Source organism: Nesoenas mayeri (assembly GCF_963082525.1).
Source record: "Nesoenas mayeri genome assembly, chromosome: 3".
Classification (NCBI taxonomy): domain Eukaryota; kingdom Metazoa; phylum Chordata; class Aves; order Columbiformes; family Columbidae; genus Nesoenas; species Nesoenas mayeri.
The window spans coordinates 62844772-62858037 of NC_137544.1; the positions used below are offsets into that span (position 1 = coordinate 62844772).

Consider the following 13266-nt stretch of genomic DNA (forward strand, 5'->3'; position numbering starts at 1 on the left):
TATAATATATAGGGACTTAAGTAAAGGCAATTACATTTCACAAAATCCCATTTTGTCAGTAGACACAGTAAAGACTGGCTCCAGTGGTTGCACACAAGCATAATCACTACTCAATAAAAGCCCTAGGAACAGAAACCAGGGGTCTAGACTTTCCAAATTGAATAGTAGCTTTGGAAGACTTTCTGGGGACAGTTTGAAGTCTTGATTCTCATGAAGTCAACCACCTACTTTCAAAGCTCTTTCAGCAAGTTGCTGCTGAAAAATAAGGCCTAACATTGTGGGTGGGAATTTCCTTATGCAGTATTACTCACCTACAGTTCAGACCTGCACTTTAGTCACTTGGCTTTCCTCTAAAGTCAGAGAAGGGTAATCAGTACTTCCATGGAAATCTTTCCATAGTGTGTACTTCAGATATAGGGGATGTCTATGCACATGCCCCTCTACTCTGGAGATGCCTGTTCCTCAATGTTGGCTACGCAGAAATTCTGGATGACTATCTTGGAGTATATACCAAATTTTAGGATGGCTGAAGTGAGGTACTTCTCACCTTAGACCACCTAACTGGTTGTACAAGAAGATGTTGATTACACTTTTGAACAGTCAAAAAAAGAGACATCAAATAAGCATTCTGAATGCAACACTCCTGATACCTTTCCACATCTCCATTTTCCAATAACCATATTCAATTTTAGTGAGAATATCTTAATAGAGATAAAACACATATTAAATAAATGAGCTATGACTATGTTTATATGCCTTTAGCATTTTAGATTTCAACGTCAAAATTTCCATCCAGCTATACATGTACTGCTTGTGGTTGAATGCACTAGGTTTCCACAGTTCTATTATGAAGAAGCAATGCCCAGAGGTATGATTTTCATAGACAAGTACAGCATTTGAATTTGAAGAACGACATAGTTTTCCTGCTTCTATATTATGCAAATACATGATATTTTCTTGACGTGACAGTGAGAATTATAAAAACAGTAATGATTTTACAATAATGAGGAAAAGGGCAAAAAAGCAGTATTAGAGACACTGAAATGTATTTCATTCCTACAGTGGAAAAACTGAATTGGCCTTGAGGAAACATTAGCAAAATACAAGGAAATACACAGGGAATGGGAGCATATATTATTTTTTTCAGTATAAAACAATTACCTGCATCTTCTAGGAATCTAATAGGCATGACTATCTTCAAATTTCCTGTAGAAAAAAAAAAAGGTCATAAGAAATTCTTGTTATTATGTATAATGCCAAAGAAAGTTTTCTGTTCTTTACAGCAAAGGCCTGAAAATGTCATTTATCTATCCATTACAAAAAAATCAGATTGGGTGTTGGAGGTCTGAGCAACCACATTTGGAAGAATAATGTCTGCAAGTCTTTTAAAAGTATTTAGGTTTCCAGTGTGCAGATGAATAACTGCAAGTCTGAAGTTACACAGTCCTACCTTCCTGAATTGGTCAAAAGAGAGCTGCCAATGTCCCTCTTCAGTCCTACGCCTTTGCTAAGCCTGGATTATCCCTGAATCCCATTGGCAAATCCGCTTTCAGTGGTTCTCTCCAGCTAATACTTTTAGGCTCCAGGCCTCTCATTAAATGTTTCAGGGACTAGAATGAAATCCTGGCCAGGGTGTCATCACTCAGGTGCAAGAAAATTTAGTGAAATGTGTAGGTTTCCAAATCATTAAACACCAGGGGGATATTGCTCAAGAATATATGGTTGCCTTCTCAAAGAAGAAACCTACAGACCAAGTACATGGTAAAAAGACTTCTGTGGCTGCCATGGTTTGCCACCTGTCTGACCATCACCAGACTACAGGCTACTCTTTATATTGCAGAAAAGACGGGCACAGAGAACACCCCTAAAAAAGGGAGCCTGAACGTCATCTCCCTGCCCCAAAGAACATTTCTCCCCCCAAAGGAGGACCCTCCCTTCCAGTTTTCAACAAGTCTTATCTCAAAAACAGATTTGGGATTTCTTTCATTAAAAAGTATGTTTGTTCAATTGGGATAACAGAGGCAACAATGATGACTCTTCTTTATGGTTTTCATTTAGGACAAAATTCAGAGCATCTCTAAAGAACAGATCTTTAGAAATAGCCAGAGTATTAGCTTCAGAGTATGGGATATAGGCTACTACAATGATGCTCAATTACAAACTGTCAGAAAAACAGCTAGAGCGCACATGCTTTATCTGTTGAATAAAACCAGCAGATGATAAAACAATAAAGTCTATAAAAGAAAAAACTCATCAAAAATTGAAAAAATTATTTTTAATTATTTGTAATTAGTAACACTTTCAAAGAACAAATGGACATTCGTAAAGGCCTATGGCTTGACATAAGTAGAATCACTACTGTGTCACCTGTTATCAATTATTTATTTAATATTACAAATGACGTATCAGCAGTTAGGACAGCAATGGCTAATGGACTGTTGGTTTAGTTAAATATGGATAACATATTTTTCAATTGTGACTACAGAGAAATCCTATATAGTACAAAATAATAGCAAGCTATCAAATACACACCAGAATATTTTAGGTTGTAATGTCATTCGGCTTTGATGGGCTAATGCCTTTTAAAAGTGGCAAACTATTTTCAATAGGTGAGCTAAACTGAATCTCAGGTCAGTAATGATGTCAATATATGAGCCTGGATATAGAGGAAAATGTGTGTCTTGAGAAGCAGAAACAGGAATGAGAGGGCATGTTCTTCACTGAGAGAGCATAAAGTTATTAGCCATCTTCAAAGAAAAACACTTTTCTTCTTATTAGGTAATTTTGCAAATGGTGAAGAAGAAATTTCTAGAAGATGCGAGAATCCCTTCTGTTCCATACACCCTCTACTGAGAGCATCTTTAGAGAAGAAATCTGCCAGTCACAGAAATGTGATAGCAATGGTTTTCTTTGAGCATAAGATAATGGCTGATATACTTCCAACAACTTTCTGTGCTGGATTGAAACCTCCATTAACAGAGTTCAAGCCATTCTGCAGTCCTGCTATTCTTGGAACATTCTCTATAAATTTTCAACCTACACTATGGAACAGGTATAGACTAATTATAGGGATTACTGATGGCTTAAGTTTGGTCAGAGTCACTCTCCTGGGGAAAATAAATCCCTTTCCATGACTAACATAATCATTTCTGGTTTGGTTTGAGCTGTGATCCATCCTGTGTTGAAGATGGCTTTAATATTATTTCTTTGGGTTTCTCATTTTTTTCCTTCTCCCTCCTCTCTAATGGGACACCACCCTAACTGGAGAAATCAAAGACACTGTAAAGCTAGTTTGCATTCTGTCTGTTTTTTCCAGTCAAGTCTCTGTCTCATCTGCCTGCATCCACAGCCTAGCTTAAGTATACAACAGACTACCATTTTTCAGCTGATTTTTTCTCCTTTAGAAAACACTGTAAATGTACTCCTTGATACTGCACTTCATCAAATATATACTATTCAATGGAGAGAAAATCCCTATAATTTCAGGTACTACATATTTCAAACTAAGGAACTAAGGATGATAAAAATGCACGTTTTCTTTAATACCTTTGGCATGGTTCAGCTCCACTGGAGTGACTACAAGGAGCCCACCTACATGGATCAGAAGGCGTTTGGGAGCTGCACTGGTTTGACAGGAGCTGCAAAGTCCCACCTGGCCAGGGGCCAGCCCAGGTTTCCTGGTAGGAATGTGGCCCTGGAGCCAGATCCTCCAGCCACACGAGCTGCTCTATCTGCCCGCTTCAAACCGGGATGCTTTGCTTTTGTGAAACCTTTGAACATGAGAAGGTTACTGGGAAACCAGGAGCTGTATTTATGTCAAATGCACCTACTAAATCAAGACTTTTAAAACTTTCTAGAAAGGAGCATTATCCTGTCGCTTCTTTTCCTAAGGTGGCTTCATGAGCTGCATGCCAGGGTCATATATCTGGTTGACTGCAGAGCTCCAAGATTATTCCTTCCTTTCCTTTCCTTTTTTTTTTTTTTCTTTCCAGACCATTAAAATGGTTACACTCAACAGCTTTAAAATAAAATTTGGCAAAATACAACTTTTACTACTTCTCAATTTGTAGCTCATATTACAGCTCTTGCAAGTGAACAAATTGGAAGCTTATGTCTTCCAGGCTAAATCCTGAGTGCACCATACAGAATAAATATTGACTCTAGCGTAAGGACTAAGGGTCAGATGCAGCCCTGTTTTAAATCTTTTCTGTCCAGCTCTGCCAGCACAAAGCCAGCCTAAAACCACAATAACTGGCCCCTGAAGAATTCATATTCTATAGGGCAAGCATTAGCACAGACAAGCTGCAGTGGCTCCTGTGAAATCCCCACACTCGCGCACAGATCTCTGCCAAGACCCTTATTAAGCAAGTCTAGTTTACATCTGGGACAAGCCCAGCAGCCAAGCAGCCTCACAAGAAAGAGAGGCCACCTCTGAGCTCTTCCCCACCTGCAACTGAGAAGAAAATTGCCTTGGTCTTTTGGGAGAAAAGCATACCTTTGGCTTGCTGTCCTATCCCATGTTTCCCTCTGCCCCCCAATGTTATCCCCCAAGGAGCTATTTGGTGTTGACAAGCCACTGAAAAAAATAAAAAAGACTGTGAACCCTAATAAAACATGAATTTACAGCTGCTTCTACCTAGGCAAAGTCACGGGTGGGCTAAGTCTGAAGAACCACTCTCAACCAGCAGTTGATGCACATCTCTGAACTGAAGGATTTAACTGGCATGAAGATAGACGAGCATTTGTTCATCCTTCTGTGCAAGGTTACATACTAATTTATGTGTGTAGGATGTTCTATAGCAATAGAACAAAAGGATTGCAGTCCTTGGGGTATATCGTTTTGATATTTTACACAAATGAGAAAAGATAACCAACTGCAAGCTTTTTTATACTACTTGACACCACACTTGCAGTATTTGAACTCTACTTACTAAAAGGACAAGGAAGAAAAAACACTTCTTAAATTTCTCAGTTTTGTAAAAAGGCTTCCAGTTCTTAATCAGAGAGATTCTCTTTGCATTTCCAACAGCCCCCAGTTAGGGGTCCCATCTGACTGTGGTTTTGTAGCTGGCCTTCTACCTGTCTGTTTGAACACCTCTAGGAATGACTGTAAATTCCTACATCAACCACTGGCACTTGGCAAAGTCTTGAATTACTGGGGAACGCAAGGATACTTTTGCTGCAGTTTGGCAGGAGTTGTAAGACATCCTTTTACACATGGGATTCCAAGAAGGCAAACCTTTCTAGAACAGGTTAGGTGCATTGATTTTAATTTACCACTCTCTGTATTGTAATTGCTGTTGTTACCCTCCTCACATCTGAAGACACTACTCTAATTTGTTCATTTAATTCCACTCCAGATGTTCTGCCTGCCCTCTGGATTTCAGTGTTTTGTTGAACTTATTCTCCAAAACCAGCTAGAGAATCATAGTTTTGAAAATAAGCTGAAACATTTAGAATAACACACACATTTTTAAAATTTGGGCAGCTGAACTAATTAATAGAATGTATTTTTATAAATGTCATTTAAATGTACTAGCCAATAAAGAAAAATAAATCCTGCTCAGCAAGTACATGTAGTTCACTGTGAATTTACTATTAAATGATCAAACAGACTGTACTAAGCTCACTTGAGGAGCAGCTACAGGGCAGGATCTGTTCTCCACTGCCGTGTTGGGTGAGCACTCATGCTCACATGGATTCCCCAAGAAGCCAGGAGCTGGGGGGACTGACTGGCAGGATTCAGGTACAAACACATCCAGGGGAGACAGCAACCTGGCTGTGACCAAGCACCAGCTTCAGGTTTTTACTCTTGGGTTTCTATGAATGCACGTTTGTGTCCCTGGTAGTGGCTCGTTTAAAGGATCTGTGCATGTAAAACTAGAAGTGGTATAAAACCTGGCATCCTGACTTCTGAGATTATTAGTTTAGTGCTTCCACTAAATCTGGCTCATATTTTAAGAACTATTCTAGAATCTCAGCTGTTCAGAGATGGCATATAACAGCACATTTTAGTTAATTGGAGTAGTATTGATTATTTCATTAATTTCACGGCTTCACCAAACTCACCTTAATCTTGTTAACTGAGATAATTCAAACTGTTATCTGAGACCAATATCTGAGTTTGTTGAAGAAAATAACTGGAACCTGTCTGCTTTTAGGCACTTTGAAGTCAACTAAGAAAACAAATAAAGAAACAAATCTGCTAGAGTACAACACCTGTTAATTGTAACTGTAGGAACTCAGACCTGCCTCAGACATTTCATATAAATGTCAATAGGTAAATGCTGTGAAGAAGAACAAGACTCTCCTTCCCTCCTCTGAATGCCATCCTACTGAATCAGAGGTCAGGCACACTCTATCCATTCTGCGGTGACCTTATAGAAAACTCAGGTGTGAAACATGAGTCTCTCATTTGACTTCAAGGAGCTTGGAACAGGTACACGCTTTGGCTCAGAGTGGCTAAAAGGAGACAAATTATTCCAACAGCAAGTGAAAGAGCCAAATTCTGCTCTACATTATCTTGGTATGAATCTGAAGCAATGAGTCGCAAATCCAAGGACATAATTCCAGATTTATTCCTCATAAAAAAAAAAACAGAATTAGACATCACGTAGGTTTAGGCTCTTACATCCTACATAAATATCTGAGGTTATTTGTTACAAGATGAAAATAAAGTAAGCCAACACTTCTAAGATGTCTACAGAGATATTTGTAACACATATTGCAACAGATGTTCAATGACAGTTCAAAAAACATGAGTGATCTTCTTTAAGAGATGCTGCCTTGCATCATAAATGCTTAGAGCACAGCTGCAGCAAAGCACTCGGTTTTTGCTATGTTAAGCATCTCAAGTATAATTTTAAATTGCCAGTCTCTATAGAAAAATAGAAGCCCCCAAAAAACTTAAATTCAAGTTGAGTGTATTTTAAGAAGACATAGAAAAAGCCTACAGCAGAAATGCTTTAACACTGACCTTTTCACTATAATGACAAGGATTGCTAACTTAAAGCACATCACTATTTCCTGCTTCAGCATCATATAGAATGTACACATTGCTACCGGACGGAAAAAATGTATAAAAAAAGCTTTCACTTTGCCAAAGTCCAAATGAACACAGACTTATTTCCACAGGATGGCTATTTAAGACCAAAAAAAAAAAAAAAAGAGAGAGGGAGAAAGCTACACAGGAGCCAAATTAATCTTAAACACTTCCGTTAGAGGTAAACGTTTGCAAACAAATCACAGTTCTTCCTGAATTGAACAAAAACCTGTTATCAAAGAGACGCCAAAACAACCAACAGGACAAACAATCTTGTCAGTCAATTAGCAGCTAATTGATCTCTCTGATCCCACTGCTTTTAACAGATCAGGTAAATATTTTGTTTCTGGTTGCCTAACCTTGCTGCGGAAGTAGAGTCTGTCAGAGGTGCTTAAGCGTGCCAGATAATACAAAATCTACCTGTTTTGGCTGACTGTCTTCTGACGCAGACATCCTGAATCTATCTCTATACAAAAGCAAAAGATTGTGATTGTTCAGATATGAAATTAAACAAGAGAATTATATAAACTGCTGATCTTCTCATGCTGTTACTTATTTCCCTGGGAAACAAGTAAAAAACCCCAAAATGAACGAATAAAATACCAATCAGTTCCCATATGGACCTTAAAATGTGATGGCAGAGCAATGGCAGACCTGACAGACAGCCCTTCCAGTGTTATTAACATTTCAGAAAGCAATAAAAATATCACAGTCATTTTGCTCTCCCCTCCCACCATTTTCTATTGAATCATATTAATAGTGTGCAGTGACTTAAGAGAGAGCAGCTCCCATGTATAGCACAGTATGAAACAGATGCCCACCAGTAAGGTCCTCCCTAAACACTGTTTGAATGGCTGGAATCAGGTTTATATGACGCCTAATCCTACTCGTCCTAACCTGCAGAAGAACGAGTTTCTCTCAGGGGTAAATTAAGTAGTAAGTAAACGATATTTACCAAATACACATTAACAAGTTATAGTAGTATCCAAAGTGGTGCTAAGAAACAAACGAGCTCGTAATTCTTAGACTCCTCTCTTTATCAGCAAAAACTCAACTCTATCTCACTTTCTTCTGCGCAATGTTACATGCCAAACTATAAAAGTGCAAAATAGTCACTGATCACTATTTGTAGGATTACTTGTTTTTCATGCCTGCTGTGTAGAAAAGAAATGCAGCTTTGGCCCTGCTGTTGGCCCCAAACCATTGTCATGTAAACCAATAGGCATGATGTAGCCCTCAAAACACAAAATACCTAAAATCTGTGAAAAGCAAATGCTCAGACACTAACCAATGATGCTACGTGATGCCATTGGGATTGTAATTAAATTAAATTAATCATTTGCAAGAACTGCTGAAAATTGCTGAGATTAAAGATTTTTTTCTCAATTTAACACATAGAAACGTTAATCAGAAAGGGAAATTTTGCACCTTATGAAAGACAAATTAACTAAATTATGAATTCAGCAGCACTTGTGAAAGATGAAGTGTATGCAGAGAGCAAGACTCCTGTGCGGACATGGTTTGTATCCATTTCTAGATTTATAAAACATCATCTACAGTAAGAAGGGTAAGAACGATATCACTGGAGAGTTCAAACTGCTAGAGTTGTCAGATATAACAATTCTCCTAACTGAAATGTCATGCAAAATCTGAAATGCCTTTTCATTTTCACACAAGAACTTCAATCTTGGGCAGCAGCTCGGGAGAACAGAGCTGTGCTGGTAAATTCCTGCTAAGATACCATAAAGCTTTTCCCCAGGTTTTCCCAGGAAAAAAAAATATCCAAATTTGTGTAAATATTGCATCACTTTAGGTACTAAGAAATTATAATGTTGCTAAATTGAAATATTAGGCAAATATCAGGGGTTTGCCTAGCATTTTCATCTTAGAGGGAAAATACCGCTGAATTTTCTGAGAAGTCAGGCTTTTTTAGTTTAAAAGTTACGCAATCTTAATTATGCAACCACGGCAGATTTTGCGAACAGCTATGCCTCCTTTCACACCATGTCAGAAGAAGCCACTTGCATTTCACATGAAAATATCAGTGTCTTTCCAACACTTTTTTGAATGACCAAATGTGCTGCCTCTGACGGACGCCCTGACCTGGGGAAGAATTACATAGGAAGACATTTATAGCATCTGAGCTTGCATTTGTTTTTCACTCACACCAATTATTATACAAGCTTATTTTAAAACCTGTCATTGTTTACCAAACTCTGTGGTCACCACATGTCAAAACAAAAACAGATGCATGCTAAACATCAGTAGTATGTTCTTACCATTTCTTTTCCATTTCTACCCAAAGTAGAACGGTCCTTTGTGGCAGTTTTAGTTCAATCCATTCTGACCACTTTGTTAAAGTTCAGCTGAGATCAATTATTAAGCCCCAAATCCTATATATCGCACAGATGTCACAAGAGTCACTACTCTGCAGACAAAATGTTTCGTTTTGACTAATGACTCAAATACAGGCATTTTGCTGTAGCAAATCTAGTCGCTTAGCATTGCCTCAAAACTCTGATCACTACAGTAGTAATACAAGTTACATTAATTAGACTGCACATTTTAAGGGTGCTGCTATTTCAAATTAATCTGGCTCGGCTTTAAGAGGAGCAAAGCTCTAAAACGACATTTTCAGGGCTGATAGTCTACCAAAAGGGAAAGCAACCACTGCTCAGGTCTAGAAACCTCCAGACATACTGGGTTCTTGTTCTTCTGCATCATGATTGGCCCACTCCACCAAATATAGCTTTTTTTCCATTGTCAGAAAAGGAAGTGAAATCAGCTAAAGATCTGGTCCAAAAGTCTCTTGGGTATTTGTGATACATCAATGACACTTGCACACTACAAGCAAAAGAAAGTGTCAACACACAATCATAGAATGAGTTAGGTTGGAAGGGACCTTTAGAGATCATTGAGTTCAACCCCAAGCATCTCCTAGTCCAGCCTCCAGCATCCACTTTACAGGGGGACAGGGAAATGGACACATGGAGTATATGCACAAGTATATAGGGCTTTGTATTTGCTCCTTCCCCTCTACTCTGCCCTGGTGAGACCACATCTGGAATATTGTGTCCAGTTCTGGGCCCCTCAGTTCAAGAAGGACAGGGAACTGCTGGGGAGAGTCCAGCGCAGGGCAACAAAGATGATTAAGGGAGTGGAGCATCTCCCTTATGAGGAAAGGCTGAGGGAGCTGGGGCTCTTTAGCTTGGAGAAGAGGAGACTGAGGGGTGACCCTATTAATGTTTACAAATATATAAAGGGTGAGTGTCACAAGGATGGAGCCAGGCTCTTCTTAATGACACCCAATGACAGGACAAGGGGTAATGCGTTCAAACTGGAACACAAGAGATTACACTTAAATTTGAGAAGAAACTTCTTCTCAGTGAGGGTGACAGAGCACTGGAACAGGCTGCCCAGGGACGTTGTGGAGTCTCCTTCTCTGGAGACATTCCAAACCCACTTGGACGCATTCCTGTGTAACCTTATCTAAGTATTCCTGCTCCAGCAAGGGCATTGGACTAGATGATCTTTCGAGGTCCCTTCTAATCCCTAACAGTCTGTGATTCTGTGAAACTACACTTCACTAATTAACTACTAAATATTCCTTGAGATAGCTCCTAACAACCTGAAAAACTGCACTGCAAAGGCTATTTTCCTTAAGACTGAAGTACAATGTTTTAGCACTCAGACCACCTAAGACAATTCATCAACTTGCTTATTCAATTGAACTCTTCCCCCTACTTCTCTCTTCCTAACCCCCTCTCAGGATTTGAGGACACCCTGTTTGCCTGAAGATGGTGAATCACTATAAACCAGCAGGCCCACTCGGTTCCTCAAAAGACACAAAAGTAAAAAATAGCTCGTACTAATGAAGCAAGTACAGCGTCAGCAGCCAGATGAGCGTGGGTGATCAGATAAGGGTCTGCTGTTGCAAAGGGCAAATTATTAAGAGAATGCTTCTCCCTCTCTCTCTCTTTATTAAGCTTTGTTCTTCCTTTGCTGAAACCAGCCCTCTGCAACGCATGATAAATGACACCTGACAAGATTGACTCCTCCTGTAATTGCAAGTTTCATACCGGCACAGGAAGTGGTGCCTTGCTACAAGCTGAAGGTACAGTGGAGGTGTCACTAAAAAATAAAATAAATAAATAGAGGCAAAAATAAAGCCTAAAAATAGCCAGGACTACCCACTGAGTATGACTGTGTGGGTATATTTAGCCAGTCTAACAGCAACTTTTCTTGTTTAAAAACACAATCTTACCTTTATGCAAAACAGCTTCCTGTTTCTAAACATAACTTAAGAAACTTTAGAACATGATGGGGGAGAACTTAGGTTTTGAAACTGCCCCTTTTTCACTGACATTACAAAAAGATTAAATGTGAGAAAACTAGGTAGATCTTCTAGGTGGGTTTTGCATCCTGACTTCCTACGATGAAAGTATGAGAGTTTGCTATTAAAGCATCCTAATACAGCCCACTGGACTAGGAAACAGATTCAGAAGCAAAGCCAGAGCTGTACCAGCAAACTTCTCTGGAGGCCAGAAATGAGACTCTGAGAGCTGAAGGAAGGGGAACACATCCTGTGCCAGCATGGCCCTCAAGAGAAGGCTGCACCCCAGCAGAAGCAGACAAATAAGCCTGAAGACTGATTAGATGCAGTTGCACTTTTACAGCCCTGTTCTGCAAGTCTCATCTACTCTGAGGCCAGTTTACATCACTTTACCAGCACAAAGGAGCTTTTAGGAAGAGTGTAAATATAACTTACTCCCATTTAAGGCACTCCTACGCTGCCTAATAAAGTGCCATGAGTATAAATGACTGTTTGGCCAAGTGATACAGCTTAGTATCTTAGGAGCAACATCAAGAAGTGCTTCCAACCACACATTTGAATTTCTGATTCCCAAATACCTGTACTTAGAGGAATTAATGAATTAACTTTAAAGTGTTGGCACTGTACCCGTACATGTCAGCTGGCATGCACAACAGGATGAGCAGAGACGGGTGCTCAGACACCGTCCACCATCAATTTGCTCCACTTGGCTGCAGCCAAGGACTTCCCTCATGCCCAGAACAGAGGGGCTCGCTCCATGTCCTGTCCCACCTCCATACCACTAGCACTTGCAAGCCGTCCTCACAGTGCCACGCTGACCACACTTAGAGCATAAGACTCGACTCACCTTACTGTGTCAGGAGTCCTGACACTTTCACAGGTTTAATTGCAACAGGATGACCTACAACTATGTTCAGCACAGAAGTTCAGACATGTTCAGCAACCTCTCTTTCCAGGGTAACTTTGTGCTTCTGCACAGTGTGAGTTTTGCTCCCGCTAACCCAAGGGAAGGCAAGTCTGGTCCCAAGGACTCTCTTCAGAATGTCTGCAACTGTTTTAAGTCCATTGCTGCAATATTACTACTGGAAGTAATACACGTGCCAACTTTCTAGTGCTCTACATGAGCTGTGCAAGGAAATGGCCTTTTCTACAATCATGTTTTTTCTGTTTAATATCATGACTCCTTTGGCTGATGCTTACATGAGGGTTTCATGTTTCATTATTATGCAGCCTTCCTATGGGGCTCCAAATACCTCACACCAATCATTCTGGGGCTGTGGTGAAACAAAAACGCACAGGTTTATACCAGAACTTTTCTCTTATTTACAACAGGGGAAAAAAAGCCCACTGTAAGACATTGCCAACTTCACATGAAAGAGTCACTGAAAATGATTATTCTGACATTACAGTTTTTATTTTGTTCTGATTTTAAATTTCTTTTAAAGTAATTGAAGTTAATAAGATCGTATTTTTAACATTATATGCAGTGGGAAATAGAGAGCCTATTCTTTTCTTGATATGCTGTGATTAATTCCCATTGATACCACCATTCTTTGTTCAGCATCACAGTTTGTATTTTCATCCTAAGCCTTAGCAGCAAATTTAATAGCCACTGATTTTTTACTAGAATAGATAAACATTGTGATGCAAGACAAATCAGCTGATGATATTATTCTTCAGACAACTTAATTTTCATCTGAAATGAGAAGTAAATGTTGTTATATTAGAGGAAATATGAATGTAAAGATAGTTACTAGTAGGTTTAAGTATTGAAGACCATACTCTGGCAGTACATTTACACAATATTAATAGGAGACAGGACGACATACCCCAAACAGCTCTTAAGTTACAAAACTAAAAGCATAATGATCAGAACCTCTGTGTATTACCT

The 13266-nt window shown here is 39.3% G+C and overlaps 1 protein-coding gene across 4 annotated transcripts in view; it reads right to left on the bottom strand.

Annotated features, from left to right (window-relative positions):
- HIVEP2 (HIVEP zinc finger 2) overlaps nt 1-13266 on the bottom strand; it is a 141965-nt gene that overhangs the window by 25646 nt on the left and 103053 nt on the right. For 3 of the 4 annotated variants that reach the window (XM_080341336.1, XM_080341339.1, XM_080341338.1), the window contains one exon: nt 1162-1206. The exons of the other annotated variant lie outside the window; for it this stretch is intronic. The gene's annotated coding sequence lies outside the window, so the exon portion shown is untranslated. The remainder of the gene's footprint in view (nt 1-1161; nt 1207-13266) is intronic. 4 annotated transcript variants of the gene reach the window in all.